Source organism: Triturus cristatus, chromosome 4_1 (genome assembly GCF_964204655.1).
Source record: "Triturus cristatus chromosome 4_1, aTriCri1.1, whole genome shotgun sequence".
NCBI classification, from domain to species: Eukaryota; Metazoa; Chordata; class Amphibia; order Caudata; family Salamandridae; genus Triturus; species Triturus cristatus.
In genome coordinates this window covers 134,173,025-134,200,703 of record NC_140585.1, presented here as the reverse complement: position 1 = coordinate 134,200,703, position 27,679 = coordinate 134,173,025, and the positions used below count along the sequence as shown (strand labels likewise).

The 27,679-nt window shown below is 39.9% G+C and overlaps 19 non-coding genes across 19 annotated transcripts; all 19 read left to right on the top strand.

The window, feature by feature from the left end:
- Positions 1-2,588: 2,588 nt before the first annotated feature.
- Positions 2,589-2,661, top strand: TRNAR-CCU (transfer RNA arginine (anticodon CCU)). The gene has a single exon. It is a non-coding gene; the product is annotated as a tRNA-Arg (tRNA).
- Positions 2,662-4,177: 1,516 nt separating this feature from the next.
- On the top strand, positions 4,178-4,250 carry TRNAR-CCU (transfer RNA arginine (anticodon CCU)). Its single transcript has one exon. It is a non-coding gene; the product is annotated as a tRNA-Arg (tRNA).
- Positions 4,251-4,897: 647 nt separating this feature from the next.
- Positions 4,898-4,970, top strand: TRNAR-UCG (transfer RNA arginine (anticodon UCG)). Its single transcript has one exon. It is a non-coding gene; the product is annotated as a tRNA-Arg (tRNA).
- A 3,107-nt stretch (positions 4,971-8,077) lies between these two features.
- On the top strand, positions 8,078-8,150 carry TRNAR-UCG (transfer RNA arginine (anticodon UCG)). Its single transcript has one exon. It is a non-coding gene; the product is annotated as a tRNA-Arg (tRNA).
- A 795-nt stretch (positions 8,151-8,945) lies between these two features.
- On the top strand, positions 8,946-9,018 carry TRNAR-CCU (transfer RNA arginine (anticodon CCU)). The gene has a single exon. It is a non-coding gene; the product is annotated as a tRNA-Arg (tRNA).
- A 647-nt stretch (positions 9,019-9,665) lies between these two features.
- On the top strand, positions 9,666-9,738 carry TRNAR-UCG (transfer RNA arginine (anticodon UCG)). The gene has a single exon. It is a non-coding gene; the product is annotated as a tRNA-Arg (tRNA).
- Positions 9,739-10,533: 795 nt separating this feature from the next.
- TRNAR-CCU (transfer RNA arginine (anticodon CCU)) lies at positions 10,534-10,606 on the top strand. The gene has a single exon. It is a non-coding gene; the product is annotated as a tRNA-Arg (tRNA).
- Positions 10,607-11,253: 647 nt separating this feature from the next.
- TRNAR-UCG (transfer RNA arginine (anticodon UCG)) lies at positions 11,254-11,326 on the top strand. The gene has a single exon. It is a non-coding gene; the product is annotated as a tRNA-Arg (tRNA).
- Positions 11,327-12,121: 795 nt separating this feature from the next.
- On the top strand, positions 12,122-12,194 carry TRNAR-CCU (transfer RNA arginine (anticodon CCU)). Its single transcript has one exon. It is a non-coding gene; the product is annotated as a tRNA-Arg (tRNA).
- A 1,510-nt stretch (positions 12,195-13,704) lies between these two features.
- On the top strand, positions 13,705-13,777 carry TRNAR-CCU (transfer RNA arginine (anticodon CCU)). The gene has a single exon. It is a non-coding gene; the product is annotated as a tRNA-Arg (tRNA).
- Positions 13,778-14,424: 647 nt separating this feature from the next.
- Positions 14,425-14,497, top strand: TRNAR-UCG (transfer RNA arginine (anticodon UCG)). Its single transcript has one exon. It is a non-coding gene; the product is annotated as a tRNA-Arg (tRNA).
- Positions 14,498-15,292: 795 nt separating this feature from the next.
- TRNAR-CCU (transfer RNA arginine (anticodon CCU)) lies at positions 15,293-15,365 on the top strand. The gene has a single exon. It is a non-coding gene; the product is annotated as a tRNA-Arg (tRNA).
- Positions 15,366-18,472: 3,107 nt separating this feature from the next.
- Positions 18,473-18,545, top strand: TRNAR-CCU (transfer RNA arginine (anticodon CCU)). The gene has a single exon. It is a non-coding gene; the product is annotated as a tRNA-Arg (tRNA).
- A 647-nt stretch (positions 18,546-19,192) lies between these two features.
- TRNAR-UCG (transfer RNA arginine (anticodon UCG)) lies at positions 19,193-19,265 on the top strand. The gene has a single exon. It is a non-coding gene; the product is annotated as a tRNA-Arg (tRNA).
- A 1,515-nt stretch (positions 19,266-20,780) lies between these two features.
- Positions 20,781-20,853, top strand: TRNAR-UCG (transfer RNA arginine (anticodon UCG)). The gene has a single exon. It is a non-coding gene; the product is annotated as a tRNA-Arg (tRNA).
- Positions 20,854-21,648: 795 nt separating this feature from the next.
- On the top strand, positions 21,649-21,721 carry TRNAR-CCU (transfer RNA arginine (anticodon CCU)). The gene has a single exon. It is a non-coding gene; the product is annotated as a tRNA-Arg (tRNA).
- A 647-nt stretch (positions 21,722-22,368) lies between these two features.
- TRNAR-UCG (transfer RNA arginine (anticodon UCG)) lies at positions 22,369-22,441 on the top strand. The gene has a single exon. It is a non-coding gene; the product is annotated as a tRNA-Arg (tRNA).
- A 3,975-nt stretch (positions 22,442-26,416) lies between these two features.
- TRNAR-CCU (transfer RNA arginine (anticodon CCU)) lies at positions 26,417-26,489 on the top strand. Its single transcript has one exon. It is a non-coding gene; the product is annotated as a tRNA-Arg (tRNA).
- A 647-nt stretch (positions 26,490-27,136) lies between these two features.
- On the top strand, positions 27,137-27,209 carry TRNAR-UCG (transfer RNA arginine (anticodon UCG)). Its single transcript has one exon. It is a non-coding gene; the product is annotated as a tRNA-Arg (tRNA).
- The last annotated feature ends 470 nt before the right edge of the window (positions 27,210-27,679 follow it).

Genomic DNA, 27,679 nt, shown 5'->3' with positions numbered 1-27,679 from the left:
CAAAAAAGTGCTTCCAGCGAAAAGAGCTGAAAGAACACTATGGGATGTAAACCTGAATACCTTTCAATAATATGTTCTCCATCCATGCATACCACCTACATGATAAAAATCATCTCAGGTGGACGGATGACCGCTTGGCCTAATGAATAAGGTGTCTGACTTCGGATCAGAAGATTAAGGGTTCGAGTCCCTTCGTGGTCGTTTTTGGCCAATGGTCACACAATCTGCTTTACATTCAGAGTGGAAAAAGTCTTTTCCAATACCTTTGTAGTCCTCACTTTCTCATTACTAATCATTAATAAAGTGGAGTACATACTGTAAACTCATTCAGGTTGCATCTTCAGTCTAACTACTTGTGCATTTTAGTGGCATTAAAAAGTGCTTCTATGCCGACGCACTGAATATGTAATAGGTTTGCAGAATTTTGACGTGACAGAATGGGTTTTTAGCTTAAGTGTGTGTAGAAGAACTGCGCAGTGTGTGCCTATGTGTGCATAGAGTGCTACATGTGTAAAATCTGTATGATTTGGGCAGTTAAAGTGCTGATTTTGCCTCTGAGTAAGAAAAGTACTACACAAAATGTATAAAGGATCGGCACATTGGCTGCCTTTGCTGATGCCCCCGTTGCCTAATTTGTAGTGCAATGGTTAAGTTGCAGAGTGTGGTTGAACTTGGTTAGGAGACTTAGTGCCTCTTTCCATGTCCTACTGATGATAAGGATGGCTTGATACCATTTTCTAAGCCCAGTATATTGAGAAAAGAAGTAAGTGAAGAAGAAGTGTGGAGTCGAAAGTGGTTCTCCAATTTCTCTCCACTTGCTAAAATTGCAAATTCTCCATTATAGCATAGAAGAGAGCGTTAAAGTCGGGGATGGAAGAGGATGAAAATGGGAAGTTTACTTATAGAGAGAAGTGAGAAATGCCCTGTGTGCACACACCGGTGTCTGACCATAGAATACATTTAAATAACGCCTCTAGAAAAGAGCTATGCATGTGTGCCTCAGTGGCCTAATGGATAAGGCACTGGCCTCCTAAGCCAGGGATTGTGGGGTCAAGTCCCATCTGAGGTGATAACAAAAATCCTCCCTCTTTCTTTTCCAGAAAATTAGATAGATTTATTACATGCTTCCTCTCAGAAGTTTATGAGGGATTAGGTACTTTGAAACGGTCCCATTTTACTTGTGTACACTTCACAGTCATGTTAGTGTTCTGAAACTGCAAAGTAGATTCTTAAATGCCTATTTTTGTGAGATGCATTTTCGAGCGGCCAGAACATATTCCTTTGGAAAAAATGATATGGATTGGATTGGTGTGAATCTTGTTTCTAGAGGTGGTGACAGGCTTTCAGCTACTTGAATAGGTCAAGCCAGGATTCATAAAACTTATACAACCTATGTGAGTGTGAAAAATTAGCATATGCAGGAAGGAGCAATTTGTACTACTTTCAAAACAGTTTCACTCCACGTCTGGAAACGTCCAGAGCTATGTAGAGCATACAAATGAGCTTTAAACTCATGAGGAAAGAGGTTTGTATGGAAAAAGGAAAACAAAAGCATATCGTAATCATAAAATTCTCAATATATAGATTCCAAAAAAGTGCTTCCAGCGAAAAGAGCTGAAAGAACACTATGGGATGTAAACCTGAATACCTTTCAATAATATGTTCTCCATCCATGCATACCACCTACATGATAAAAATCATCTCAGGTGGACGGATGACCGCGTGGCCTAATGGATAAGGAAGGTGTCAGACTTCGGATCAGAAGATTGAGGGTTCGAGTCCCTTCGTGGTCGTTTTTGGCCAATGGTCACACAATCTGCTTTACATTCAGAGTGGAAAAAGTCTTTTCCAATACTCTTGTAGTCCTCACTTTCTCAGTACTAATCATTAATAAAGTGGAGTACATACTGTAAACTCATTCAGGTTGCATCTTCAGTCTAACTACTTGTGCATTTTAGTGGCATTAAAAAGTGCTTCTATGCCGACGCACTGAATATGTAATAGGTTTGCAGAATTTTGACGTGACAGAATGGGTTTTTAGCTTAAGTGTGTGTAGAAGAACTGCAAGGTGTGTGCCTATGTGTGCATAGAGTGGTACATGTGTAAAATCTGTATGATTTGGGCAGTTAAAGTGCTGATTTTGCCTCCGAGTAAGAAAAGTACTACACAAAATGTATAAAGGATCGGCACATTGGCTGCCTTTGCTGATGCCCCCGTTGCCTAATTTGTAGTGCAATGGTTAAGTTGCAGAGTGTGGTTGAACTTGGTTAGGAGACTTAGTGCCTCTTTCCGTGTCCTACTGATGATAAGGATGGCTTGATACCATTTTCTAAGCCCAGTATATTGAGAAAAGAAGTAAGTGAAGAAGAAGTGTGGAGTCGAAAGTGGTTCTCCAATTTCTCTCCACTTGCTAAAATTGCAAAGTCTCCATTATAGCATAGAAGAGAGTGTTAAAGTCGGGGATGGAAGAGGATGAAAATGGGAAGTTTACTTATAGAGAGAAGTGAGAAATGCCCTGTGTGCACACACCGGTGTCTGACCATAGAATACATTTAAATAATGCCTCTAGAAAAGAGCTATGCATGTGTGCCTCAGTGGCCTAATGGATAAGGCACTGGCCTCCTAAGCCAGGGATTGTGGGTTTGAGTCCCATCTGAGGTGATACCAAAAATCCTGCCTCTTCCTTTTCCAGAAAATTAGGTAGATTTATTACATGCTTCCTCTCAGAAGTTTATGAGGGATTAGGTACTTTGAAACTGTCCCGTTTTACTTGTGTACACTTCACAGTCATGTTAGGGTTCTGAAACTGCAAAGTATATTTTTAAATGCCTATTTTTGTGAGATGCATTTTCGACCGGCCAGAACATATTCCTTTGGAAAAAAATGATTTGAATTGGATTGGTGTGAATCTTGTTTCTAGAGGTGGTGACAGGCTTTCAGCTACTTGAATAGGTCAAGCCAGGATACATAAAATGTATACAACCTATGTGAGTGTGAAAAATTAGCATATGCAGGAAGGAGCAATTTGTCCTACTTTCAAAACAGTTTCACTCCACGTCTGGAAACTTCCAGAGCTATGTAGAGAATACAAATGAGCTTTAAACTCATGAGGAAAGAGGTTTGTATGGAAAAAGGAAAACAAAAGCATATCGTACTCATAAAATTCTCAATATATAGATTCCAAAAAAGTGCTTCCAGCGAAAAGAGCTGAAAGAACACTATGGGATGTAAACCTGAATACCTTTCAATAATATGTTCTCCATCCATGCATACCACCTACATGATAAAAATCATCTCAGGTGGCCGGATGACCGCGTGGCCTAATGGATAAGGCGTCTGACTTCGGATCAGAAGATTGAGGGTTCGAGTCCCTTCGTCGTCGTTTTTGGCCAATGGTCACACAATCTGCTTTACATTCAGAGTGGAAAAAGTCTTTTCCAATACTCTTGTAGTCCTCACTTTCTCATTACTAATCATTAATAAAGTGGAGTACATACTGTAAACTCATTCAGGTTGCATCTTCAGTCTAACTACTTGTGCATTTTAGTGGCATTAAAAAGTGCTTCTATGCCGACGCACTGAATATGTAATAGGTTTGCAGAATTTTGACGTGACAGAATGGGTTTTTAGCTTAAGTGTGTGTAGAAGAACTGCAAGGTGTGTGCCTATGTGTGCATAGAGTGCTACATGTGTAAAATCTGTATGATTTGGGCAGTTAAAGTGCTGATTTTGCCTCCGAGTAAGAAAAGTACTACACAAAATGTATAAAGGATCGGCACATTGGCTGCCTTTGCTGATGCCCCCGTTGCCTAATTTGTAGTGCAATGGTTAAGTTGCAGAGTGTGGTTGAACTTGGTTAGGAGACTTAGTGCCTCTTTCCGTGTCCTACTGATGATAAGGATGGCTTGATACCATTTTCTAAGCCCAGTATATTGAGAAAAGAAGTAAGTGAAGAAGAAGTGTGGAGTCGAAAGTGGTTCTCCAATTTCTCTCCACTTGCTAAAATTGCAAAGTCTCCATTATAGCATAGAAGAGAGCGTTAAAGTCGGGGATGGAAGAGGATGAAAATGGGAAGTTTACTTATAGAGAGAAGTGAGAAATGCCCTGTGTGCATTCACCGGTGTCTGACCATAGAATACATTTAAATAATGCCTCTAGAAAAGAGCTATGCATGTGTGCCTCAGTGGCCTAATGGATAAGGCACTGGCCTCCTAAGCCAGGGATTGTGGGTTCAAGTCCCATCTGAGGTGATAACAAAAATCCTCCCTCTTTCTTTTCCTGAAAATTAGGTAGATTTATTACATGCTTCCTCTCAGAAGTTTATGAGGGATTAGGTACTTTGAAACGGTCCCATTTTACTTGTGTACACTTCACAGTCATGTTAGTGTTCTGAAACTGCAAAGTAGATTTTTAAATGCCTATTTTTGTGAGATGCATTTTCGACCGGCCAGAACATATTCCTTTGGAAAAAATGATTTGAATTGGATTGGTGTGAATCTTGTTTCTAGAGGTGGTGACAGGCTTTCAGCTACTTGAATAGGTCAAGCCAGGATACATAAAATGTATACAACCTATGTGAGTGTGAAAAATTAGCATATGCAGGAAGGAGCAATTTGTCCTACTTTCAAAACAGTTTCACTCCACGTCTGGAAACTTCCAGAGCTATGTAGAGAATACAAATGAGCTTTAAACTCATGAGGAAAGAGGTTTGTATGGAAAAAGGAAAACAAAAGCATATCGTACTCATAAAATTCTCAATATATAGATTCCAAAAAAGTGCTTCCAGCGAAAAGAGCTGAAAGAACACTATGGGATGTAAACCTGAATACCTTTCAATAATATGTTCTCCATCCATGCATACCACCTACATGATAAAAATCATCTCAGGTGGACGGATGACCGCGTGGCCTAATGGATAAGGTGTCTGACTTCGGATCAGAAGATTGAGGGTTCGAGTCCCTTCGTGGTCGTTTTTGGCCAATGGTCACACAATCTGCTTTACATTCAGAGTGGAAAAAGTCTTTTCCAATACTCTTGTAGTCCTCACTTTCTCAGTACTAATCATTAATAAAGTGGAGTACATACTGTAAACTCATTCAGGTTGCATCTTCAGTCTAACTACTTGTGCATTTTAGTGGCATTAAAAAGTGCTTCTATGCCGACGCACTGAATATGTAATAGGTTTGCAGAATTTTGACGTGACAGAATGGGTTTTTAGCTTAAGTGTGTGTAGAAGAACTGCAAGGTGTGTGCCTATGTGTGCATAGAGTGCTACATGTGTAAAATCTGTATGATTTGGGCAGTTAAAGTGCTGATTTTGCCTCCGAGTAAGAAAAGTACTACACAAAATGTATAAAGGATCGGCACATTGGCTGCCTTTGCTGATGCCCCCGTTGCCTAATTTGTAGTGCAATGGTTAAGTTGCAGAGTGTGGTTGAACTTGGTTAGGAGACTTAGTGCCTCTTTCCGTGTCCTACTGATGATAAGGATGGCTTGATACCATTTTCTAAGCCCAGTATATTGAGAAAAGAAGTAAGTGAAGAAGAAGTGTGGAGTCGAAAGTGGTTCTCCAATTTCTCTCCACTTGCTAAAATTGCAAAGTCTCCATTATAGCATAGAAGAGAGCGTTAAAGTCGGGGATGGAAGAGGATGAAAATGGGAAGTTTACTTATAGAGAGAAGTGAGAAATGCCCTGTGTGCACACACCGCTGTCTGACCATAGAATACATTTAAATAATGCCTCTAGAAAAGAGCTATGCATGTGTGCCTCAGTGGCCTAATGGATAAGGCACTTGCCTCCTAAGCCAGGGATTGTGGGTTCAAGTCCCATCTGAGGTGATAACAAAAATCCTCCCTCTTTCTTTTACAGAAAATTAGGTAGATTTATTACATGCTTCCTCTCAGAAGTTTATGAGGGATTAGGTACTTTGAAACAGTCCCATTTTACTTGTGTACACTTCACAGTCATGTTAGTGTTCTGAAACTGCAAAGTAGATTCTTAAATGCCTATTTTTGTGAGATGCATTTTCGAGCGGCCAGAACATATTCCTTTGGAAAAAATGATATGAATTGGATTGGTGTGAATCTTGTTTCTAGAGGTGGTGACAGGCTTTCAGCTACTTGAATAGGTCAAGCCAGGATTCATAAAACTTATACAACCTATGTGAGTGTGAAAAATTAGCATATGCAGGAAGGAGCAATTTGTACTACTTTCAAAACAGTTTCACTCCACGTCTGGAAACGTCCAGAGCTATGTAGAGCATACAAATGAGCTTTAAACTCATGAGGAAAGAGGTTTGTATGGAAAAAGGAAAACAAAAGCATATCGTAATCATAAAATTCTCAATATATAGATTCCAAAAAAGTGCTTCCAGCGAAAAGAGCTGAAAGAACACTATGGGATGTAAACCTGAATACCTTTCAATAATATGTTCTCCATCCATGCATACCACCTACATGATAAAAATCATCTCAGGTGGACGGATGACCGCGTGGCCTAATGGATAAGGAAGGTGTCTGACTTCGGATCAGAAGATTGAGGGTTCGAGTCCCTTCGTGGTCGTTTTTGGCCAATGGTCACTCAATCTGCTTTACATTCAGAGTGGAAAAAGTATTTTCCAATACTCTTGTAGTCCTCACTTTCTCAGTACTAATCATTAATAAAGTGGAGTACATACTGTAAACTCATTCAGGTTGCATCTTCAGTCTAACTACTTGTGCATTTTAGTGGCATTAAAAAGTGCTTCTATGCCGACGCACTGAATATGTAATAGGTTTGCAGAATTTTGACGTGACAGAATGGGTTTTTAGCTTAAGTGTGTGTAGAAGAACTGCAAGGTGTGTGCCTATGTGTGCATAGAGTGGTACATGTGTAAAATCTGTATGATTTGGGCAGTTAAAGTGCTGATTTTGCCTCCGAGTAAGAAAAGTACTACACAAAATGTATAAAGGATCGGCACATTGGCTGCCTTTGCTGATGCCCCCGTTGCCTAATTTGTAGTGCAATGGTTAAGTTGCAGAGTGTGGTTGAACTTGGTTAGGAGACTTAGTGCCTCTTTCCGTGTCCTACTGATGATAAGGATGGCTTGATACCATTTTCTAAGCCCAGTATATTGAGAAAAGAAGTAAGTGAAGAAGAAGTGTGGAGTCGAAAGTGGTTCTCCAATTTCTCTCCACTTGCTAAAATTGCAAAGTCTCCATTATAGCATAGAAGAGAGTGTTAAAGTCGGGGATGGAAGAGGATGAAAATGGGAAGTTTACTTATAGAGAGAAGTGAGAAATGCCCTGTGTGCACACACCGGTGTCTGACCATAGAATACATTTAAATAATGCCTCTAGAAAAGAGCTATGCATGTGTGCCTCAGTGGCCTAATGGATAAGGCACTGGCCACCTAAGCCAGGGATTGTGGGTTTGAGTCCCATCTGAGGTGATACCAAAAATCCTGCCTCTTCCTTTTCCAGAAAATTAGGTAGATTTATTACATGCTTCCTCTCAGAAGTTTATGAGGGATTAGGTACTTTGAAACTGTCCCGTTTTACTTGTGTACACTTCACAGTCATGTTAGGGTTCTGAAACTGCAAAGTATATTTTTAAATGCCTATTTTTGTGAGATGCATTTTCGACCGGCCAGAACATATTCCTTTGGAAAAAATGATTTGAATTGGATTGGTGTGAATCTTGTTTCTAGAGGTGGTGACAGGCTTTCAGCTACTTGAATAGGTCAAGCCAGGATACATAAAATGTATACAACCTATGTGAGTGTGAAAAATTAGCATATGCAGGAAGGAGCAATTTGTCCTACTTTCAAAACAGTTTCACTCCACGTCTGGAAACTTCCAGAGCTATGTAGAGAATACAAATGAGCTTTAAACTCATGAGGAAAGAGGTTTGTATGGAAAAAGGAAAACAAAAGCATATCGTACTCATAAAATTCTCAATATATAGATTCCAAAAAAGTGCTTCCAGCGAAAAGAGCTGAAAGAACACTATGGGATGTAAACCTGAATACCTTTCAATAATATGTTCTCCATCCATGCATACCACCTACATGATAAAAATCATCTCAGGTGGACGGATGACCGCGTGGCCTAATGGATAAGGCGTCTGACTTCGGATCAGAAGATTGAGGGTTCGAGTCCCTTCGTGGTTGTTTTTGGCCAATGGTCACACAATCTGCTTTACATTCAGAGTGGAAAAAGTCTTTTCCAATACTCTTGTAGTCCTCACTTTCTCATTACTAATCATTAATAAAGTGGAGTACATACTGTAAACTCATTCAGGTTGCATCTTCAGTCTAACTACTTGTGCATTTTAGTGGCATTAAAAAGTGCTTCTATGCCGACGCACTGAATATGTAATAGGTTTGCAGAATTTTGACGTGACAGAATGGGTTTTTAGCTTAAGTGTGTGTAGAAGAACTGCAAGGTGTGTGCCTATGTGTGCATAGAGTGCTACATGTGTAAAATCTGTATGATTTGGGCAGTTAAAGTGCTGATTTTGCCTCCGAGTAAGAAAAGTACTACACAAAATGTATAAAGGATCGGCACATTGGCTGCCTTTGCTGATGCCCCCGTTGCCTAATTTGTAGTGCAATGGTTAAGTTGCAGAGTGTGATTGAACTTGGTTAGGAGACTTAGTGCCTCTTTCCGTGTCCTACTGATGATAAGGATGGCTTGATACCATTTTCTAAGCCCAGTATATTGAGAAAAGAAGTAAGTGAAGAAGAAGTGTGGAGTCGAAAGTGGTTCTCCAATTTCTCTCCACTTGCTAAAATTGCAAAGTCTCCATTATAGCATAGAAGAGAGCGTTAAAGTCGGGGATGGAAGAGGATGAAAATGGGAAGTTTACTTATAGAGAGAAGTGAGAAATGCCCTGTGTGCACACACCGGTGTCTGACCATAGAATACATTTAAATAATGCCTCTAGAAAAGAGCCATGCATGTGTGCCTCAGTGGCCTAATGGATAAGGCACTGGCCTCCTAAGCCAGGGATTGTGGGTTCAAGTCCCATCTGAGGTGATAACAAAAATCCTCCCTCTTTCTTTTCCAGAAAATTAGGTAGATTTATTACATGCTTCCTCTCAGAAGTTTATGAGGGATTAGGTACTTTGAAACGGTCCCATTTTACTTGTGTACACTTCACAGTCATGTTAGTGTTCTGAAACTGCAAAGTAGATTTTTAAATGCCTATTTTTGTGAGATGCATTTTCGACCGGCCAGAACATATTCCTTTGGAAAAAATTATATGAATTGGATTGGTGTGAATCTTGTTTCTAGAGGTGGTGACAGGCTTTCAGCTACTTGAATAGGTCAAGCCAGGATTCATAAAACTTATACAACCTATGTGAGTGTGAAAAATTAGCATATGCAGGAAGGAGCAATTTGGACTACTTTCAAAACAGTTTCACTCCACGTCTGAAAACGTCCAGAGCTATGTAGAGCATACAAATGAGCTTTAAACTCATGAGGAAAGAGGTTTGTATGGAAAAAGGAAAACAAAAGCATATCGTACTCATAAAATTCTCAATATATAGATTCTAAAAAAGTGCTTCCAGCGAAAAGAGCTGAAAGAACACTATGGGATGTAAACCTGAATACCTTTCAATAATATGTTCTCCATCCATGCATACCACCTACATGATAAAAATCATTTCAGGTGGACGGATGACCGCGTGGCCTAATGGATAAGGCGTCTGACTTCGGATCAGAAGATTGAGGGTTCGAGTCCCTTCGTGGTCGTTTTTGGCCAATGGTCACACAATCTGCTTTACATTCAGAGAGGAAAAAGTCTTTTCCAATACTCTTGTAGTCCTCACTTTCTCAGTACTAATCATTAATAAAGTGGAGTACATACTGTAAACTCATTCAGGTTGCATCTTCAGTCTAACTACTTGTGCATTTTAGTGGCATTAAAAAGTGCTTCTATGCCGACGCACTGAATATGTAATAGGTTTGCAGAATTTTGACGTGACAGAATGGGTTTTTAGCTTAAGTGTGTGTAGAAGAACTGCAAGGTGTGTGCCTATGTGTGCATAGAGTGCTACATGTGTAAAATCTGTATGATTTGGGCAGTTAAAGTGCTGATTTTGCCTCCGAGTAAGAAAAGTACTACACAAAATGTATAAAGGATCGGCACATTGGCTGCCTTTGCTGATGCCCCCGTTGCCTAATTTGTAGTGCAATGGTTAAGTCGCAGAGTGTGGTTGAACTTGGTTAGGAGACTTAGTGCCTCTTTCCGTGTCCTACTGATGATAAGGATGGCTTGATACCATTTTCTAAGCCCAGTATATTGAGAAAAGAAGTAAGTGAAGAAGAAGTGTGGAGTCGAAAGTGGTTCTCCAATTTCTCTCCACTTGCTAAAATTGCAAAGTCTCCATTATAGCATAGAAGAGAGCGTTAAAGTCGGGGATGGAAGAGGATGAAAATGGGAAGTTTACTTATAGAGAGAAGTGAGAAATGCCCTGTGTGCACACACCGGTGTCTGACCATAGAATACATTTAAATAATGCCTCTAGAAAAGAGCTATGCATGTGTGCCTCAGTGGCCTAATGGATAAGGCACTGGCCTCCTAAGCCAGGGATTGTGGGTTCAAGTCCCATCTGAGGTGATAACAAAAATCCTCCCTCTTTCTTTTCCAGAAAATTAGGTAGATTTATTACATGCTTCCTCTCAGAAGTTTATGAGGGATTAGGTACTTTGAAACGGTCCCATTTTACTTGTGTACACTTCACAGTCATGTTAGTGTTCTGAAACTGCAAAGTAGATTTTTAAATGCCTATTTTTGTGAGATGCATTTTCGACCGGCCAGAACATATTCCTTTGGAAAAAATTATATGAATTGGATTGGTGTGAATCTTGTTTCTAGAGGTGGTGACAGGCTTTCAGCTACTTGAATAGGTCAAGCCAGGATTCATAAAACTTATACAACCTATGTGAGTGTGAAAAATTAGCATATGCAGGAAGGAGCAATTTGGACTACTTTCAAAACAGTTTCACTCCACGTCTGAAAACGTCCAGAGCTATGTAGAGCATACAAATGAGCTTTAAACTCATGAGGAAAGAGGTTTGTATGGAAAAAGGAAAACAAAAGCATATCGTACTCATAAAATTCTCAATATATAGATTCTAAAAAAGTGCTTCCAGCGAAAAGAGCTGAAAGAACACTATGGGATGTAAACCTGAATACCTTTCAATAATATGTTCTCCATCCATGCATACCACCTACATGATAAAAATCATTTCAGGTGGACGGATGACCGCGTGGCCTAATGGATAAGGCGTCTGACTTCGGATCAGAAGATTGAGGGTTCGAGTCCCTTCGTGGTCGTTTTTGGCCAATGGTCACACAATCTGCTTTACATTCAGAGAGGAAAAAGTCTTTTCCAATACTCTTGTAGTCCTCACTTTCTCAGTACTAATCATTAATAAAGTGGAGTACATACTGTAAACTCATTCAGGTTGCATCTTCAGTCTAACTACTTGTGCATTTTAGTGGCATTAAAAAGTGCTTCTATGCCGACGCACTGAATATGTAATAGGTTTGCAGAATTTTGACGTGACAGAATGGGTTTTTAGCTTAAGTGTGTGTAGAAGAACTGCAAGGTGTGTGCCTATGTGTGCATAGAGTGGTACATGTGTAAAATCTGTATGATTTGGGCAGTTAAAGTGCTGATTTTGCCTCCGAGTAAGAAAAGTACTACACAAAATGTATAAAGGATCGGCACATTGGCTGCCTTTGCTGATGCCCCCGTTGCCTAATTTGTAGTGCAATGGTTAAGTTGCAGAGTGTGGTTGAACTTGGTTAGGAGACTTAGTGCCTCTTTCCGCATCCTACTGATGATAAGGATGGCTTGATACCATTTTCTAAGCCCAGTATATTGAGAAAAGAAGTAAGTGAAGAAGAAGTGTGGAGTCGAAAGTGGTTCTCCAATTTCTCTCCACTTGCTAAAATTGCAAAGTCTCCATTATAGCATAGAAGAGAGTGTTAAAGTCGGGGATGGAAGAGGATGAAAATGGGAAGTTTACTTATAGAGAGAAGTGAGAAATGCCCTGTGTGCACACACCGGTGTCTGACCATAGAATACATTTAAATAATGCCTCTAGAAAAGAGCTATGCATGTGTGCCTCAGTGGCCTAATGGATAAGGCACTGGCCTCCTAAGCCAGGGATTGTGGGTTTGAGTCCCATCTGAGGTGATAACAAAAATCCTGCCTCTTTCTTTTACAGAAAATTAGGTAGATTTATTACATGCTTCCTCTCAGAAGTTTATGAGGGATTAGGTACTTTGAAACTGTCCCGTTTTACTTGTGTACACTTCACAGTCATGTTAGGGTTCTGAAACTGCAAAGTATATTTTTAAATGCCTATTTTTGTGAGATGCATTTTCGACCGGCCAGAACATATTCCTTTGTAAAAAATGATTTGAATTGGATTGGTGTGAATCTTGTTTCTAGAGGTGGTGACAGGCTTTCAGCTACTTGAATAGGTCAAGCCAGGATACATAAAATGTATACAACCTATGTGAGTGTGAAAAATTAGCATATGCAGGAAGGAGCAATTTGTCCTACTTTCAAAACAGTTTCACTCCACGTCTGGAAACTTCCAGAGCTATGTAGAGAATACAAATGAGCTTTAAACTCATGAGGAAAGAGGTTTGTATGGAAAAAGGAAAACAAAAGCATATTGTACTCATAAAATTCTCAATATATAGATTCCAAAAAAGTGCTTCCAGCGAAAAGAGCTGAAAGAACACTATGGGATGTAAACCTGAATACCTTTTAATAATATGTTCTCCATCCATGCATACCACCTACATGATAAAAATCATCTCAGGTGCACGGATGACCGCGTGGCCTAATGGCCTAATGACTTCGGATCAGAAGATTGAGGGTTCGAGTCCCTTCGTGGTCGTTTTTGGCCAATGGTCACACAATCTGCTTTACATTCAGAGTGGAAAAAGTCTTTTCCAATACTCTTGTAGTCCTCACTTTCTCATTACTAATCATTAATAAAGTGGAGTACATACTGTAAACTCATTCAGGTTGCATCTTCAGTCTAACTACTTGTGCATTTTAGTGGCATTAAAAAGTGCTTCTATGCCGACGCACTGAATATGTAATAGGTTTGCAGAATTTTGACGTGACAGAATGGGTTTTTAGCTTAAGTGTGTGTAGAAGAACTGCAAGGTGTGTGCCTATGTGTGCATAGAGTGCTACATGTGTAAAATCTGTATGATTTGGGCAGTTAAAGTGCTGATTTTGCCTCCGAGTAAGAAAAGTACTACACAAAATGTATAAAGGATCGGCACATTGGCTGCCTTTGCTGATGCCCCCGTTGCCTAATTTGTAGTGCAATGGTTAAGTTGCAGAGTGTGGTTGAACTTGGTTAGGAGACTTAGTGCCTCTTTCCGTGTCCTACTGATGATAAGGATGGCTTGATACCATTTTCTAAGCCCAGTATATTGAGAAAAGAAGTAAGTGAAGAAGAAGTGTGGAGTCGAAAGTGGTTCTCCAATTTCTCTCCACTTGCTAAAATTGCAAAGTCTCCATTATAGCATAGAAGAGAGCGTTAAAGTCGGGGATGGAAGAGGATGAAAATGGGAAGTTTACTTATAGAGAGAAGTGAGAAATGCCCTGTGTGCACACACCGGTGTCTGACCATAGAATACATTTAAATAATGCCTCTAGAAAAGAGCTATGTATGTGTGCCTCAGTGGCCTAATGGATAAGGCACTGGCCTCCTAAGCCAGGGATTGTGGGTTCAAGTCCCATCTGAGGTGATAACAAAAATCCTCCCTCTTTCTTTTCCAGAAAATTAGGTAGATTTATTACATGCTTCCTCTCAGAAGTTTATGAGGGATTAGGTACTTTGAAACAGTCCCATTTTACTTGTGTACACTTCACAGTCATGTTAGTGTTCTGAAACTGCAAAGTAGATTTTTAAATGCCTATTTTTGTGAGATGCATTTTCGACCGGCCAGAACATATTCCTTTGGAAAAAATGATTTGAATTGGATTGGTGTGAATCTTGTTTCTAGAGGTGGTGACAGGCTTTCAGCTACTTGAATAGGTCAAGCCAGGATACATAAAACGTATACAACCTATGTGAGTGTGAAAAATTAGCATATGCAGGAAGGAGCAATTTGTCCTACTTTCAAAACAGTTTCACTCCACGTCTGGAAACTTCCAGAGCTATGTAGAGAATACAAATGAGCTTTAAACTCATGAGGAAAGAGGTTTGTATGGAAAAAGGAAAACAAAAGCATATCGTACTCATAAAATTCTCAATATATAGATTCCAAAAAAGTGCTTCCAGCGAAAAGAGCTGAAAGAACACTATGGGATGTAAACCTGAATACCTTTCAATAATATGTTCTCCATCCATGCATACCACCTACATGATAAAAATCATCTCAGGTGGACGGATGACCGCGTGGCCTAATGGATAAGGCGTCTGACTTCGGATCAGAAGAGCGAGGGTTCGAGTCCCTTCGTGGTCGTTTTTGGCCAATGGTCACACAATCTGCTTTACATTCAGAGTGGAAAAAGTATTTTCCAATACTCTTGTAGTCCTCACTTTCTCATTACTAATCATTAATAAAGTGGAGTACATACTGTAAACTCATTCAGGTTGCATCTTCAGTCTAACTACTTGTGCATTTTAGTGGCATTAAAAAGTGCTTCTATGCCGACGCACTGAATATGTAATAGGTTTGCAGAATTTTGACGTGACAGAATGGGTTTTTAGCTTAAGTGTGTGTAGAAGAACTGCAAGGTGTGTGCCTATGTGTGCATAGAGTGCTACATGTGTAAAATCAGTATGATTTGGGCAGTTAAAGTGCTGATTTTGCCTCCGAGTAAGAAAAGTACTACACAAAATGTATAAAGGATCGGCACATTGGCTGCCTTTGCTGATGCCCCCGTTGCCTAATTTGTAGTGCAATGGTTAAGTTGCAGAGTGTGGTTGAACTTGGTTAGGAGACTTAGTGCCTCTTTCCGTGTCCTACTGATGATAAGGATGGCTTGATACCATTTTCTAAGCCCAGTATATTGAGAAAAGAAGTAAGTGAAGAAGAACTGTGGAGTCGAAAGTGGTTCTCCAATTTCTCTCCACTTGCTAAAATTGCAAAGTCTCCATTATAGCATAGAAGAGAGCGTTAAAGTCGGGGATGGAAGAGGATGAAAATGGGAAGTTTACTTATAGAGAGAAGTGAGAAATGCCCTGTGTGCACACACCGGTGTCTGACCATAGAATACATTTAAATAATGCCTCTAGAAAAGAGCTATGCATGTGTGCCTCAGTGGCCTAATGGATAAGGCACTGGCCTCCTAAGCCAGGGATTGTGGGTTCAAGTCCCATCTGAGGTGATAACAAAAATCCTCCCTCTTTCTTTTCCAGAAAATTAGGTAGATTTATTACATGCTTCCTCTCAGAAGTTTATGAGGGATTAGGTACTTTGAAACGGTCCCATTTTACTTGTGTACACTTCACAGTCATGTTAGTGTTCTGAAACTGCAAAGTAGATTTTTAAATGCCTATTTTTGTGAGATGCATTTTCGACCGGCCAGAACATATTCCTTTGGAAAAAATGATTTGAATTGGATTGGTGTGAATCTTGTTTCTAGAGGTGGTGACAGGCTTTCAGCTACTTGAATAGGTCAAGCCAGGATACATAAAACGTATACAACCTATGTGAGTGTGAAAAATTAGCATATGCAGGAAGGAGCAATTTGTCCTACTTTCAAAACAGTTTCACTCCACGTCTGGAAACTTCCAGAGCTATGTAGAGAATACAAATGAGCTTTAAACTCATGAGGAAAGAGATTTGTATGGAAAAAGGAAAACAAAAGCATATCGTACTCATAAAATTCTCAATATATAGATTCCAAAAAAGTGCTTCCAGCGAAAAGAGCTGAAAGAACACTATGGGATGTAAACCTGAATACCTTTCAATAATATGTTCTCCATCCATGCATACCACCTACATGATAAAAATCATCTCAGGTGGACGGATGACCGCGTGGCCTAATGAATAAGGTGTCTGACTTCGGATCAGAAGATTAAGGGTTCGAGTCCCTTCGTGGTCATTTTTGGCCAATGGTCACACAATCTGCTTTACATTCAGAGTGGAAAAAGTCTTTTCCAATACTCTTGTAGTCCTCACTTTCTCATTACTAATCATTAATAAAGTGGAGTACATACTGTAAACTCATTCAGGTTGCATCTTCAGTCTAACTACTTGTGCATTTTAGTGGCATTAAAAAGTGCTTCTATGCCGACGCACTGAATATGTAATAGGTTTGCAGAATTTTGACGTGACAGAATGGGTTTTTAGCTTAAGTGTGTGTAGAAGAACTGCGCAGTGTGTGCCTATGTGTGCATAGAGTGCTACATGTGTAAAATCTGTATGATTTGGGCAGTTAAAGTGCTGATTTTGCCTCTGAGTAAGAAAAGTACAACACAAAATGTATAAAGGATCGGCACATTGGCTGCCTTTGCTGATGCCCCCGTTGCCTAATTTGTAGTGCAATGGTTAAGTTGCAGAGTGTGGTTGAACTTGGTTAGGAGACTTAGTGCCTCTTTCCGTGTCCTACTGATGATAAGGATGGCTTGATACCATTTTCTAAGCCCAGTATATTGAGAAAAGAAGTAAGTGAAGAAGAAGTGTGGAGTCGAAAGTGGTTCTCCAATTTCTCTCCACTTGCTAAAATTGCAAAGTCTCCATTATAGCATAGAAGAGAGCGTTAAAGTCGGGGATGGAAGAGGATGAAAATGGGAAGTTTACTTATAGAGAGAAGTGAGAAATGCCCTGTGTGCACACACCGGTGTCTGACCATAGAATACATTTAAATAACGCCTCTAGAAAAGAGCTATGCATGTGTGCCTCAGTGGCCTAATGGATAAGGCACTGGCCTCCTAAGCCAGGGATTGTGGGGTCAAGTCCCATCTGAGGTGATAACAAAAATCCTCCCTCTTTCTTTTCCAGAAAATTAGATAGATTTATTACATGCTTCCTCTCAGAAGTTTATGAGGGATTAGGTACTTTGAAACGGTCCCATTTTACTTGTGTACACTTCACAGTCATGTTAGTGTTCTGAAACTGCAAAGTAGATTCTTAAATGCCTATTTTTGTGAGATGCATTTTCGAGCGGCCAGAACATATTCCTTTGGAAAAAATGATATGAATTGGATTGGTGTGAATCTTGTTTCTAGAGGTGGTGACAGGCTTTCAGCTACTTGAATAGGTCAAGCCAGGATTCATAAAACTTATACAACCTATGTGAGTGTGAAAAATTAGCATATGCAGGAAGGAGCAATTTGTACTACTTTCAAAACAGTTTCACTCCACGTCTGGAAACGTCCAGAGCTATGTAGAGCATACAAATGAGCTTTAAACTCATGAGGAAAGAGGTTTGTATGGAAAAAGGAAAACAAAAGCATATCGTAATCATAAAATTCTCAATATATAGATTCCAAAAAAGTGCTTCCAGCGAAAAGAGCTGAAAGAACACTATGGGATGTAAACCTTAATACCTTTCAATAATATGTTCTCCATCCATGCATACCACCTACATGATAAAAATCATCTCAGGTGGACGGATGACCGCGTGGCCTAATGGATAAGGAAGGTGTCTGACTTCGGATCAGAAGATTGAGGGTTCGAGTCCCTTCGTGGTCGTTTTTGGCCAATGGTCACACAATCTGCTTTACATTCAGAGTGGAAAAAGTCTTTTCCAATACTCTTGTAGTCCTCACTTTCTCAGTACTAATCATTAATAAAGTGGAGTACATACTGTAAACTCATTCAGGTTGCATCTTCAGTCTAACTACTTGTGCATTTTAGTGGCATTAAAAAGTGCTTCTATGCCGACGCACTGAATATGTAATAGGTTTGCAGAATTTTGACGTGACAGAATGGGTTTTTAGCTTAAGTGTGTGTAGAAGAACTGCAAGGTGTGTGCCTATGTGTGCATAGAGTGGTACATGTGTAAAATCTGTATGATTTGGGCAGTTAAAGTGCTGATTTTGCCTCCGAGTAAGAAAAGTACTACACAAAATGTATAAAGGATCGGCACATTGGCTGCCTTTGCTGATGCCCCCGTTGCCTAATTTGTAGTGCAATGGTTAAGTTGCAGAGTGTGGTTGAACTTGGTTAGGAGACTTAGTGCCTCTTTCCGTGTCCTACTGATGATAAGGATGGCTTGATACCATTTTCTAAGCCCAGTATATTGAGAAAAGAAGTAAGTGAAGAAGAAGTGTGGAGTCGAAAGTGGTTCTCCAATTTCTCTCCACTTGCTAAAATTGCAAAGTCTCCATTATAGCATAGAAGAGAGTGTTAAAGTCGGGGATGGAAGAGGATGAAAATGGGAAGTTTACTTATAGAGAGAAGTGAGAAATGCCCTGTGTGCACACACCGGTGTCTGACCATAGAATACATTTAAATAATGCCTCTAGAAAAGAGCTATGCATGTGTGCCTCAGTGGCCTAATGGATAAGGCACTGGCCTCCTAAGCCAGGGATTGTGGGTTTGAGTCCCATCTGAGGTGATACCAAAAATCCTGCCTCTTCCTTTTCCAGAAAATTAGGTAGATTTATAACATGCTTCCTCTCAGAAGTTTATGAGGGATTAGGTACTTTGAAACTGTCCCGTTTTACTTGTGTACACTTCACAGTCATGTTAGGGTTCTGAAACTGCAAAGTATATTTGTAAATGCCTATTTTTGTGAGATGCACTTTCGACCGGCCAGAACATATTCCTTTGGAAAAAATGATTTGAATTGGATTGGTGTGAATCTTGTTTCTAGAGGTGGTGACAGGCTTTCAGCTACTTGAATAGGTCAAGCCAGGATACATAAAATGTATACAACCTTTGTGAGTGTGAAAAATTAGCATATGCAGGAAGGAGCAATTTGTCCTACTTTCAAAACAGTTTCACTCCACGTCTGGAAACTTCCAGAGCTATGTAGAGAATACAAATGAGCTTTAAACTCATGTGGAAAGAGGTTTGTATGGAAAAAGGAAAACAAAAGCATATCGTACTCATAAAATTCTCAATATATAGATTCCAAAAAAGTGCTTCCAGCGAAAAGAGCTGAAAGAACACTATGGGATGTAAACCTGAATACCTTTCAATAATATGTTCTCCATCCATGCATACCACCTACATGATAAAAATCATCTCAGGTGGACGGATGACCGCGTGGCCTAATGGATAAGGCGTCTGACTTCGGATCAGAAGATTGAGGGTTCGAGTCCCTTCGTGGTCGTTTTTGGCCAATGGTCACACAATCTGCTTTACATTCAGAGTGGAAAAAGTCTTTTCCAATACTTTTGTAGTCCTCACTTTCTCATTACTAATCATTAATAAAGTGGAGTACGTACTGTAAACTCATTCAGGTTGCATCTTCAGTCTAACTACTTGTGCATTTTAGTGGCATTAAAAAGTGCTTCTATGCCGACGCACTGAATATGTAATAGGTTTGCAGAATTTTGACGTGACAGAATGGGTTTTTAGCTTAAGTGTGTGTAGAAGGACTGCAAGGTGTGTGCCTATGTGTGCATAGAGTGCTACATGTGTAAAATCTGTATGATTTGGGCAGTTAAAGTGCTGATTTTGCCTCCGAGTAAGAAAAGTACTACACAAAATGTATAAAGGATCGGCACATTGGCTGCCTTTGCTGATGCCCCCGTTGCCTAATTTGTAGTGCAATGGTTAAGTTGCAGAGTGTGGTTGAACTTGGTTAGGAGACTTAGTGCCTCTTTCCGTGTCCTACTGATGATAAGGATGGCTTGATACCATTTTCTAAGCCCAGTATATTGAGAAAAGAAGTAAGTGAAGAAGAAGTGTGGAGTCGAAAGTGGTTCTCCAATTTCTCTCCACTTGCTAAAATTGCAAAGTCTCCATTATAGCATAGAAGAGAGCGTTAAAGTCGGGGATGGAAGAGGATGAAAATGGGAAGTTTACTTATAGAGAGAAGTGAGAAATGCCCTGTGTGCACACACCGGTGTCTGACCATAGAATACATTTAAATAATGCCTCTAGAAAAGAGCTATGCATGTGTGCCTCAGTGGCCTAATGGATAAGGCACTGGCCTCCTAAGCCAGGGATTGTGGGTTTAAGTCCCATCTGAGGTGATAACAAAAATCCTCCCTCTTTCTTTTCCAGAAAATTAGGTAGATTTATTACATGCTTCCTCTCAGAAGTTTATGAGGGATTAGGTACTTTGAAACGGTCCCATTTTACTTGTGTACACTTCACAGTCATGTTAGTGTTCTGAAACTGCAAAGTAGATTTTTAAATGCCTATTTTTGTGAGATGCATTTTCGACCGGCCAGAACATATTCCTTTGGAAAAAATGATATGAATTGGATTGGTGTGAATCTTGTTTCTAGAGGTGGTGACAGGCTTTCAGCTACTTGAATAGGTCAAGCCAGGATTCATAAAACTTATACAACCTATGTGAGTGTGAAAAATTAGCATATGCAGGAAGGAGCAATTTGTACTACTTTCAAAACAGTTTCACTCCACGTCTGAAAACGTCCAGAGCTATGTAGAGCATACAAATGAGCTTTAAACTCATGAGGAAAGAGGTTTGTATGGAAAAAGAAAAACAAAAGCATATCGTACTCATAAAATTCTCAATATATAGATTCTAAAAAAGTGCTTCCAGCGAAAAGAGCTGAAAGAACACTATGGGATGTAAACCTGAATACCTTTCAATAATATGTTCTCCATCCATGCATACCACCTACATGATAAAAATCATCTCAGGTGGACGGATGACCGCGTGGCCTAATGGATAAGGCGTCTGACTTCGGATCAGAAGATTGAGGGTTCGAGTCCCTTCGTGGTCGTTTTTGGCCAATGGTCACACAATCTGCTTTACATTCAGAGTGGAAAAAGTCTTTTCCAATACTCTTGTAGTCCTCACTTTCTCAGTACTAATCATTAATAAAGTGGAGTACATACTGTAAACTCATTCAGGTTGCATCTTCAGTCTAACTACTTGTGCATTTTAGTGGCATTAAAAAGTGCTTCTATGCCGACGCACTGAATATGTAATAGGTTTGCAGAATTTTGACGTGACAGAATGGGTTTTTAGCTTAAGTGTGTGTAGAAGAACTGCAAGGTGTGTGCCTATGTGTGCATAGAGTGGTACATGTGTAAAATCTGTATGATTTGGGCAGTTAAAGTGCTGATTTTGCCTCCGAGTAAGAAAAGTACTACACAAAATGTATAAAGGATCGGCACATTGGCTGCCTTTGCTGATGCCCCCGTTGCCTAATTTGTAGTGCAATGGTTAAGTTGCAGAGTGTGGTTGAACTTGGTTAGGAGACTTAGTGCCTCTTTCCGTGTCCTACTGATGATAAGGATGGCTTGATACCATTTTCTAAGCCCAGTATATTGAGAAAAGAAGTAAGTGAAGAAGAAGTGTGGAGTCGAAAGTGGTTCTCCAATTTCTCTCCACTTGCTAAAATTGCAAAGTCTCCATTATAGCATAGAAGAGAGTGTTAAAGTCGGGGATGGAAGAGGATGAAAATGGGAAGTTTACTTATAGAGAGAAGTGAGAAATGCCCTGTGTGCACACACCGGTGTCTGACCATAGAATACATTTAAATAATGCCTCTAGAAAAGAGCTATGCATGTGTGCCTCAGTGGCCTAATGGATAAGGCACTGGCCTCCTAAGCCAGGGATTGTGGGTTTGAGTCCCATCTGAGGTGATAACAAAAATCCTGCCTCTTTCTTTTCCAGAAAATTAGGTAGATTTATTACATGCTTCCTCTCAGAAGTTTATGAGGGATTAGGTACTTTGAAACGGTCCCGTTTTACTTGTGTACACTTCACAGTCATGTTAGTGTTCTGAAACTGCAAAGTATATTTTTAAATGCCTATTTTTGTGAGATGCATTTTCGACCGGCCAGAACATATTCCTTTGGAAAAAATGATTTGAATTGGATTGGTGTGAATCTTGTTTCTAGAGGTGGTGACAGGCTTTCAGCTACTTGAATAGGTCAAGCCAGGATACATAAAATGTATACAACCTATGTGAGTGTGAAAAATTAGCATATGCAGGAAGGAGCAATTTGTCCTACTTTCAAAACAGTTTCACTCCACGTCTGGAAACTTCCAGAGCTATGTAGAGAATACAAATGAGCTTTAAACTCATGAGGAAAGAGGTTTGTATGGAAAAAGGAAAACAAAAGCATATCGTACTCATAAAATTCTCAATATATAGATTCCAAAAAAGTGCTTCCAGAGAAAAGAGCTGAAAGAACACTATGGGATGTAAACCTGAATACCTTTCAATAATATGTTCTCCATCCATGCATACCACCTACATGATAAAAATCATCTCAGGTGGACGGATGACCGCGTGGCCTAATGGATAAGGTGTCTGACTTCGGATCAGAAGATTGAGGGTTCGAGTCCCTTCGTGGTCGTTTTTGGCCAATGGTCACACAATCTGCTTTACATTCAGAGTGGAAAAAGTCTTTTCCAATACTCTTGTAGTCCTCACTTTCTCATTACTAATCATTAATAAAGTGGAGTACATACTGTAAACTCATTCAGGTTGCATCTTCAGTCTAACTACTTGTGCATTTTAGTGGCATTAAAAAGTGCTTCTATGCCGACGCACTGAATATGTAATAGGTTTGCAGAATTTTGACGTGACAGAATGGGTTTTTAGCTTAAGTGTGTGTAGAAGAACTGCAAGGTGTGTGCCTATGTGTGCATAGAGTGGTACATGTGTAAAATCTGTATGATTTGGGCAGTTAAAGTGCTGATTTTGCCTCCGAGTAAGAAAAGTACTACACAAAATGTATAAAGGATCGGCACATTGGCTGCCTTTGCTGATGCCCCCGTTGCCTAATTTGTAGTGCAATGGTTAAGTTGCAGAGTGTGGTTGAACTTGGTTAGGAGACTTAGTGCCTCTTTCCGTGTCCTACTGATGATAAGGATGGCTTGATACCATTTTCTAAGCCCAGTATATTGAGAAAAGAAGTAAGTGAAGAAGAAGTGTGGAGTCGAAAGTGGTTCTCCAATTTCTCTCCACTTGCTAAAATTGCAAAGTCTCCATTATAGCATAGAAGAGAGCGTTAAAGTCGGGGATGGAAGAGGATGAAAATGGGAAGTTTACTTATAGAGAGAAGTGAGAAATGCCCTGTGTGCACACACCGGTGTCTGACCATAGAATACATTTAAATAATGCCTCTAGAAAAGAGCTATGCATGTGTACCTCAGTGGCCTAATGGATAAGGCACTGGCCTCCTAAGCCAGGGATTGTGGGTTTAAGTCCCATCTGAGGTGATAACAAAAATCCTCCCTCTTTCTTTTCCAGAAAATTAGGTAGATTTATTACATGCTTCCTCTCAGAAGTTTATGAGGGATTAGGTACTTTGAAACGGTCCCATTTTACTTGTGTACACTTCACAGTCATGTTAGTGTTCTGAAACTGCAAAGTAGATTTTTAAATGCCTATTTTTGTGAGATGCATTTTCGACCGGCCAGAACATATTCCTTTGGAAAAAATGATTTGAATTGGATTGGTGTGAATCTTGTTTCTAGAGGTGGTGACAGGCTTTCAGCTACTTGAATAGGTCAAGCCAGGATACATAAAACGTATACAACCTATGTGAGTGTGAAAAATTAGCATATGCAGGAAGGAGCAATTTGTCCTACTTTCAAAACAGTTTCACTCCACGTCTGGAAACTTCCAGAGCTATGTAGAGAATACAAATGAGCTTTAAACTCATGAGGAAAGAGGTTTGTATGGAAAAAGGAAAACAAAAGCATATCGTACTCATAAAATTCTCAATATATAGATTCCAAAAAAGTGCTTCCAGCGAAAAGAGCTGAAAGAACACTATGGGATGTAAACCTGAATACCTTTCAATAATATGTTCTCCATCCATGCATACCACCTACATGATAAAAATCATCTCAGGTGGACGGATGACCGCGTGGCCTAATGAATAAGGTGTCTGACTTCGGATCAGAAGATTAAGGGTTCGAGTCCCTTCGTGGTCGTTTTTGGCCAATGGTCACACAATCTGCTTTACATTCAGAGTGGAAAAAGTCTTTTCCAATACTCTTGTAGTCCTCACTTTCTCATTACTAATCATTAATAAAGTGGAGTACATACTGTAAACTCATTCAGGTTGCATCTTCAGTCTAACTACTTGTGCATTTTAGTGGCATTAAAAAGTGCTTCTATGCCGACGCACTGAATATGTAATAGGTTTGCAGAATTTTGACGTGACAGAATGGGTTTTTAGCTTAAGTGTGTGTAGAAGAACTGCGCAGTGTGTGCCTATGTGTGCATAGAGTGCTACATGTGTAAAATCTGTATGATTTGGGCAGTTAAAGTGCTGATTTTGCCTCTGAGTAAGAAAAGTACAACACAAAATGTATAAAGGATCGGCACATTGGCTGCCTTTGCTGATGCCCCCGTTGCCTAATTTGTAGTGCAATGGTTAAGTTGCAGAGTGTGGTTGAACTTGGTTAGGAGACTTAGTGCCTCTTTCCGTGTCCTACTGATGATAAGGATGGCTTGATACCATTTTCTAAGCCCAGTATATTGAGAAAAGAAGTAAGTGAAGAAGAAGTGTGGAGTCGAAAGTGGTTCTCCAATTTCTCTCCACTTGCTAAAATTGCAAAGTCTCCATTATAGCATAGAAGAGAGCGTTAAAGTCGGGGATGGAAGAGGATGAAAATGGGAAGTTTACTTATAGAGAGAAGTGAGAAATGCCCTGTGTGCACACACCGGTGTCTGACCATAGAATACATTTAAATAACGCCTCTAGAAAAGAGCTATGCATGTGTGCCTCAGTGGCCTAATGGATAAGGCACTGGCCTCCTAAGCCAGGGATTGTGGGGTCAAGTCCCATCTGAGGTGATAACAAAAATCCTCCCTCTTTCTTTTCCAGAAAATTAGATAGATTTATTACATGCTTCCTCTCAGAAGTTTATGAGGGATTAGGTACTTTGAAACGGTCCCATTTTACTTGTGTACACTTCACAGTCATGTTAGTGTTCTGAAACTGCAAAGTAGATTCTTAAATGCCTATTTTTGTGAGATGCATTTTCGAGCGGCCAGAACATATTCCTTTGGAAAAAATGATATGAATTGGATTGGTGTGAATCTTGTTTCTAGAGGTGGTGACAGGCTTTCAGCTACTTGAATAGGTCAAGCCAGGATTCATAAAACTTATACAACCTATGTGAGTGTGAAAAATTAGCATATGCAGGAAGGAGCAATTTGTACTACTTTCAAAACAGTTTCACTCCACGTCTGGAAACGTCCAGAGCTATGTAGAGCATACAAATGAGCTTTAAACTCATGAGGAAAGAGGTTTGTATGGAAAAAGGAAAACAAAAGCATATCGTAATCATAAAATTCTCAATATATAGATTCCAAAAAAGTGCTTCCAGCGAAAAGAGCTGAAAGAACACTATGGGATGTAAACCTGAATACCTTTCAATAATATGTTCTCCATCCATGCATACCACCTACATGATAAAAATCATCTCAGGTGGACGGATGACCGCGTGGCCTAATGGATAAGGAAGGTGTCTGACTTCGGATCAGAAGATTGAGGGTTCGAGTCCCTTCGTGGTCGTTTTTGGCCAATGGTCACACAATCTGCTTTACATTCAGAGTGGAAAAAGTCTTTTCCAATACTCTTGTAGTCCTCACTTTCTCAGTACTAATCATTAATAAAGTGGAGTACATACTGTAAACTCATTCAGGTTGCATCTTCAGTCTAACTACTTGTGCATTTTAGTGGCATTAAAAAGTGCTTCTATGCCGACGCACTGAATATGTAATAGGTTTGCAGAATTTTGACGTGACAGAATGGGTTTTTAGCTTAAGTGTGTGTAGAAGAACTGCAAGGTGTGTGCCTATGTGTGCATAGAGTGGTACATGTGTAAAATCTGTATGATTTGGGCAGTTAAAGTGCTGATTTTGCCTCCGAGTAAGAAAAGTACTACACAAAATGTATAAAGGATCGGCACATTGGCTGCCTTTGCTGATGCCCCCGTTGCCTAATTTGTAGTGCAATGGTTAAGTTGCAGAGTGTGGTTGAACTTGGTTAGGAGACTTAGTGCCTCTTTCCGTGTCCTACTGATGATAAGGATGGCTTGATACCATTTTCTAAGCCCAGTATATTGAGAAAAGAAGTAAGTGAAGAAGAAGTGTGGAGTCGAAAGTGGTTCTCCAATTTCTCTCCACTTGCTAAAATTGCAAAGTCTCCATTATAGCATAGAAGAGAGTGTTAAAGTCGGGGATGGAAGAGGATGAAAATGGGAAGTTTACTTATAGAGAGAAGTGAGAAATGCCCTGTGTGCACACACCGGTGTCGGACCATAGAATACATTTAAATAATGCCTCTAGAAAAGAGCTATGCATGTGTGCCTCAGTGGCCTAATGGATAAGGCACTGGCCTCCTAAGCCAGGGATTGTGGGTTTGAGTCCCATCTGAGGTGATACCAAAAATCCTGCCTCTTCCTTTTCCAGAAAATTAGGTAGATTTATTACATGCTTCCTCTCAGAAGTTTATGAGGGATTAGGTACTTTGAAACTGTCCCGTTTTACTTGTGTACACTTCACAGTCATGTTAGGGTTCTGAAACTGCAAAGTATATTTTTAAATGCCTATTTTTGTGAGATGCATTTTCGACCGGCCAGAACATATTCCTTTGGAAAAAATGATTTGAATTGGATTGGTGTGAATCTTGTTTCTAGAGGTGGTGACAGGCTTTCAGCTACTTGAATAGGTCAAGCCAGGATACATAAAATGTATACAACCTATGTGAGTGTGAAAAATTAGCATATGCAGGAAGGAGCAATTTGTACTACTTTCAAAACAGTTTCACTCCACGTCTGAAAACGTCCAGAGCTATGTAGAGCATACAAATGAGCTTTAAACTCATGAGGAAAGAGGTTTGTATGGAAAAAGAAAAACAAAAGCATATCGTACTCATAAAATTCTCAATATATAGATTCTAAAAAAGTGCTTCCAGCGAAAAGAGCTGAAAGAACACTATGGGATGTAAACCTGAATACCTTTCAATAATATGTTCTCCATCCATGCATACCACCTACATGATAAAAATCATCTCAGGTGGACGGATGACCGCGTGGCCTAATGGATAAGGCGTCTGACTTCGGATCAGAAGATTGAGGGTTCGAGTCCCTTCGTGGTCGTTTTTGGCCAATGGTCACACAATCTGCTTTACATTCAGAGTGGAAAAAGTCTTTTCCAATACTCTTGTAGTCCTCACTTTCTCATTACTAATCATTAATAAAGTGGAGTACATACTGTAAACTCATTCAGGTTGCATCTTCAGTCTAACTACTTGTGCATTTTAGTGGCATTAAAAAGTGCTTCTATGCCGACGCACTGAATATGTAATAGGTTTGCAGAATTTTGACGTGACAGAATGGGTTTTTAGCTTAAGTGTGTGTAGAAGAACTGCAAGGTGTGTGCCTATGTGTGCATAGAGTGGTACATGTGTAAAATCTGTATGATTTGGGCAGTTAAAGTGCTGATTTTGCCTCCGAGTAAGAAAAGTACTACACAAAATGTATAAAGGATCGGCACATTGGCTGCCTTTGCTGATGCCCCCGTTGCCTAATTTGTAGTGCAATGGTTAAGTTGCAGAGTGTGGTTGAAC